Below are 6000 nucleotides of genomic sequence, written 5' to 3' on the forward strand. Positions count from 1 at the left end.
AACTAATTATTTTCACCTACAAATTATGACATTTCCCATCACATTATTAGCATAATGAGTTATAATAATGTAGTGTCAACAGATGTTTTATAACACATACATTTATTCATTCATACATGTATTGTCTCTTAGAAATTTAATCCCAAAGAGGAGATTAAAAACAATCAACATGAATACACACATAATAAAGCTATATAAATGAAAATAGTGTGACTGCTACCAGTGCTGTAGAGGTATGTTGACTTCGGTCCAGTGCAATTCCCCTTTTGACCTCTAACCTGCCGTTAAGGGAAGTGACACCATTTGCCGCTTGTCCTTTAACTTCTGGTGACCCTCGGCCGCCACCACACATGGAGGTTCAACAGTGTGATCTTAATAGCAGTTGTATTCTTGTACAACAATGTGCAGAATAACTCAGCAGCATGTGTGTAGTATAGCAAAACCTGTCAGTTCAGCAGAGCCACCTTAAAAAAGGTGCTGTATGGTCTAATGGAACAGTTCACACTAAGATGTACTGTACATATAGCCTTAGCGATCACACACTGATAGCTCACCTCAACACCCTAAGTCTTTGAACCAAGTGAACACACACACACACATGCACACACAGGCAGCAGGCAGTAGATCTGTAGAGGATATAGAGTGCTGTTTCTCACTGTGACTCCAGGAAACCCTGCACTCACTTCCACCTTCAGTAGGATGAAAGGAGTTCAGGGAGCTAGAGTTCCACTCCCTACAGTGTGTGTGTGTGTGTGTGTGTGTCTGTGTCTGTGTTTGAGTGAGTGTGTGGGAGTATAACACAGTCTTTGGAGCCCCTATCACCTGTCTTTGCGGTTCCAGCATAAGCACATTACAAATTCACACATGCCCCTACCAACACCCCCATACTTCAAACCTCTATCGCTCCACATCTGATACAATCACAACATGGCTACAAAGAGGCTGCCAGACAGGGGGTACCGGTGTCTGTGTGTGTGAGTCTGACTTTTTTTGCGTGTGTGTCACCAGCTCTATTCATGGTGCAGGATGCGGGTTTTTGGCGCTTGCAGTAAAATAGTGAGAATTTCCCTAAACCTCAAAGACTTTTCACACACATACACACACTAGTAGCCCTCCTTCATCTCTATTTTAGGCTATTTTAAACACAGAAACCCCAAACCTTCAAACAGGGGAATACAGAATTGCATTAAGGCAATAATCTCTTTCATTTGTCTTCCTCTTCTCAATTCAAAAGAAACCCCAGACTCAGACCATAGGAATTTATTTTGACTGATATCAACCTACCTGGTAAGGATGTACAACATGCGCAACAACAATTATGCAAATTATTACACTCTGCAAGAACTGCAGCACAAATAACACACATGGACAGGGAGCAGAGAGAGTACAGTATCACAAAAAGTGAAAGAAATCCAGTGGTTGTTGGTTCACCTGTCCCCACAGTCCGCTGCAGTGAAAGGCTGATCGAATAAAGCTTGTCTGTATGTACTCTGTAGATTTGTTGGAATTTAGAGACAGCCCAAGTGTTGTCTGCCCTTGTACAGTCATAATAGAGATCAATCCAATTAGATAGTAGTGCATCATAAAATGTCCACATATTTACTGAGGCCTGATTGACACATAAATCACATAGTTACCCAGAAACAGACAAGCATGTAACACACCTACCAGTTCACATCCGCCCACAGACCCACCCACACCTATAATCTGTGTCTGTGATTGTGTGAGATTGACACACAGTAAAGTTTTACAGGTGCGCTGAAGCGGATAATTTGCCTGTTAGCTGTGACTAATGAAATCTCCACTGCTGCGCCCTCAACTGCTGCAGGGGCAGAGGCCACTTTCCTGTTTGGATAGGCAATGCTTTAAAGCAGAGCAGAGGGGAGCCTGCTATATGTGGGTGTGTAGTCTGAATGTGTGTGTGTGTCTTTAGCCAAATGACAGAATTCAATTGACTGAAAGGGTAGAAAGAGTAAAAATATGTGCAGGTGGACATGTTTAGAGGTCCTACATAGAAAAGCCAGTTTTAAATTAAAGCTCTATGACAAATATGTGTGGAATGGTAAAATGATGAAACTGCAACATACAATAGGTTCTTATTATTATTAAAGACAGAAAGATCCATAGTAGCTTGTAGTTCTATAGATATCTAGTAAAAAATATAGAACCGTATTTGTGGAATAATACAATAAGCACATTTTTTGAGAACATCACCTCCTACCTTTCACAGAGTTCAATGTGCAGAAGAAAAAACCATCAAGTAAAAAGATTTGTACTCACTGCTGATTGCTGTCAACACAGCCCTCTCTGTCTGTATTTGTGTTAATGTCATGTGGTTGGATTCTTTACATGTTACCTCACTTAAATAGAGTAACAAGTGTGCATCTACTTGTGTGTGTGTGTGTGCGTGACCAGCTCCCCCAGGAGAGCTGATGAAGGGCTGCATACGGCTCACCTCCGACCTGCATGCCACTTCAGGGGCTGGAATGTTCTGGAGTGCTCGCTTTTGCCCTTCAACCAACTGCTGACAGAACTGGTTGCTGCAGCCTTGCAGCTGATTGATGATTAGTTGAAGGGGTAGTCAGCAGAATCCCAGTGGGTCCCTAACACTGACCTGTGATCTCTGACCCAAGACGGTGGCATGTTATAGAGATAAGCATGTTGTATGCAAGTCTTTGCAAATGCCAACAGCATTGTCTTATTTTAGTTGGAGGCAATAAACAGTTTGATGAGTGCAACATGGACTAAGCCATTAACCTGTTGTGAGCTAGACTTTATTTAGACGATGTTTAATGACCACATGCATTGTTTCTCCCTCCTGGTTCTTGTCAGATGATGTGGCCATGTGGGGGGGCCGTGTGTCTCTAGGTCGTGTTCAGCATTAAAGGCCACTGTCCAAGTGAATGTAACGAGCTGGCAAGATGTTGCCTCTGAGGTGGCTTATTTCACGCGTGTGTGTGTGTTCTGGAGTCACCAACTGATGTGACTTCTGCTTTAGTCATCACTGCCAACACTCTCACCAGGCATGTGCAGCGCTTGAAGTAAATGAGATCTGTGTGCATTTCCATATGTCTTCTAAGCTGCAAGCACACACTCCTACTGTGTAGATGACAGGCATCTTTTAGCGTGCTTTGCATGTTGAGGAATAAAAGTTTTATCATCGTTCTTGGTTGGAGCCTTGAGGCGACAAACTTGCTGACACAAACGCACACACACTCAGACAAAAATCTGCTGAAAAGTGTGTTGTCACGAACTTGTATTTGGTATGGTTGGCTCTCTTTTAAAAAGTGGAAGTAAACACTGTTCTTTCCTGTTAAATAAATGTTGTAAGAAAATAGTGTGTGACCTATAGATGAAGGAATGGAGAGCAAGGCAGAAGAACAAAAGAGGAAACCAAAGAGAGGCAGCGATGATGATGATGATGGGGCTTTACGATGTAAAAGTTCTGATGGGAATTTCAGCTGCTGGACTTGAGGAACAAAGCAGATGTATAAATATATATATATATATATATATGTGTGTGTGTGTGTGTATGTGTGTGTGTGCGCATGCATGTGTGCTTCTGATGTGTGCAAGTAAGAGAGAGAACTTTCAGGTCCCTTTTTGCTGCTCTCCCTCTGTGGAACAGTAATTGTGATCCATGCTCTGTTAAAATCCAGAGCCCACTGGGACCAGCATGAAGACATCTCACACACACACACATACACACATAGGACCAATGAAGACATCACATACGCGTAGTGCTGTCACTTTACCTGCACCCCTTCTCTTTCTACTCCTCCACATCTGGAGCTGTCCCTCCTCTTCTCCTCTCCCTGTGCATCACCAAGACTGGCCTCAGGGGGGAGCTCTTTCTTATGTTGAGCAGATGGGAGGTGAAGCAGCTGCACATTTTTGTGTAGCATCTGGTGGCCTAGAGGAAGTGGACTGAGAAAATCATTAGATTTGTAATAACATTTAGTTTAAATGTTTCTTATCTTCCATGTATTTCCATTTCTTTCTTATTATGTTGTTGAAAAAAAATCATTTTTTTTTAAAGTGAAATAAAACATTTAAAACCTTGGATAATCAGAAAAAATGTTTTGACTTTAACCTAAAAAACTTTTAGGTAGAAAATGGGAGAAACAGGGATAGGATTAAAGGTGATGACTCTGTACTTCCTCCAAAATACTAAACTGTTCTTTATAGATCATTTTATCAGAGCAGTGACATGCCTTTCTCTACTTTACATATTTTTCTTTGTAATGTAAGCTGTAAAAACTGCTGAGAGTGTCCTGGGTGTGAAAGCTTGCTGTCAAGTCAAGCTTGTCCTAGAAATGTCCCACTCTGTTTATAAAGATTTCTCCCATTTTAGCCTAATTTTGTACTTAAATAAACTGGGGTGGTGATTCGTAGACTTGATGACTGCTAAATGTGGTTTTTGTGTTTTAGTTTTGAAAAGCGCAGTAAAAAGCCGAGCTATTTAAGGCCAATCTCAATTCTGGCTGTTAATTAAATTCAACAGAGAGTCGACTTCCTTTGAAGAAAGGCCGTTAAAATGTTTGGGATATTTCCTCTGCATTTGCTTTCAAAAATAACCAAACCCCGAGACCACAGTCGACATAAAGTTTCACCCTCGAGAAACATGAAAACTTTTTGAAGAGACGTGGAAGGAAACAATCAAGATAAATCCAAAGCCCAATAGGGTAAAGACACACACACACATATACACAAAGAGTCAGTCACTGCTTGGCAGGGTTTTGAGGCCAGTGCCATGAGTTGCATTTCATGTTTTATGCTCATGTATATACAGGGTAACCATGAGGAGAGAAAATAAACCAAATGCTATTTTGATTGTCAGCACATTTCAGCATGTCCCTACCCAGCGAGGAAACGATTAACAGACTCAACATATTATGGATTTTAAGAGGGCAGGAGAATGACTTAATAGTTATTGTTTCATGTGGTTCAGCCAATGTGATGATTTCCACTTTGTAGTTGTGTTGACTTCAGATCTGTTTATTTTGTGGACTTTCTTTCCCAAGAATTACACAAAGTGTCTGTGTGCATTCCTCTGCATGCATCAGCACCTTGAACGCAGGCAGATAAATTCTTATGTATAAGCACCGGGTAATGGAAAACACTTTTTGTGATAAATAAGTAGAGATTAACAACTGTATGTGTTAGACACCACCTGTTCTGAGGTGCAGTTTTGGGGCTCAGTGTGAGAGCCGACCAACAACCTGGCAACGCATGAGTCTGCCGAACTTCCAGTTAATCCTCAAAAAAGGTGAACTAATAGCATGCACTAGAATGCAATAGAAATGCAATAGAAACATGGGCCGCTGCATGAGGAGGAGCTGATTGATTGATAAAATAATAGGACACATTGTTCCTTCTTCATGAATGGCGGGTTGTCTTTAGAGACCAATATTGTTTGTTTTCTAAGCTGTGACTGTGTTTATTTCTACTGTAAAATCATTTTAACACGGGGTTCTGTGTGGATTGTCATCAACTCCAAGAGGCTTTTACAAATTGAACTAGAAGAAGGGAAAACATTTACATGGGCGGCACTAAACATATGCTTTTTCCCTTATTCATACAGAAATGTAACGGTCTGTGTTGTAGAACCTTACATCAGTCAGTCACTTTGATATCTCTGAAGTACGTGTTTTAAATAGCGTGTGTGTCGTTTTGATGCATTTTAACACCAAAATCACATAATATTTGATGTGAGGTGAGGTGACCGTTATGGTGTGGAAAGTGCAGATTTCATCCTGTAATCCCAGTAATATTTGAGCAAGGCGTTTAGGGACAATATATCTAAATATACTGTATGTTACAGGTGTTGAATAACAATATATCAAAGATTTGACAGCATAAAAGCTGTTTACTTTATCACCACTAGCACACTTCAGGCTTTCACATGAATTATGTTGCTTGCATAGTTTGACTTTTTTTCAGATGTAATAGCAGGGAGTGCAGGAGCCAAATGTTGCAAATTATGTGCAAATAATGGGA

The sequence above is a fragment of the Parambassis ranga genome, chromosome 24 (assembly GCF_900634625.1).
Source record: "Parambassis ranga chromosome 24, fParRan2.1, whole genome shotgun sequence".
Lineage (NCBI taxonomy): Eukaryota > Metazoa > Chordata > Actinopteri > Ambassidae > Parambassis > Parambassis ranga.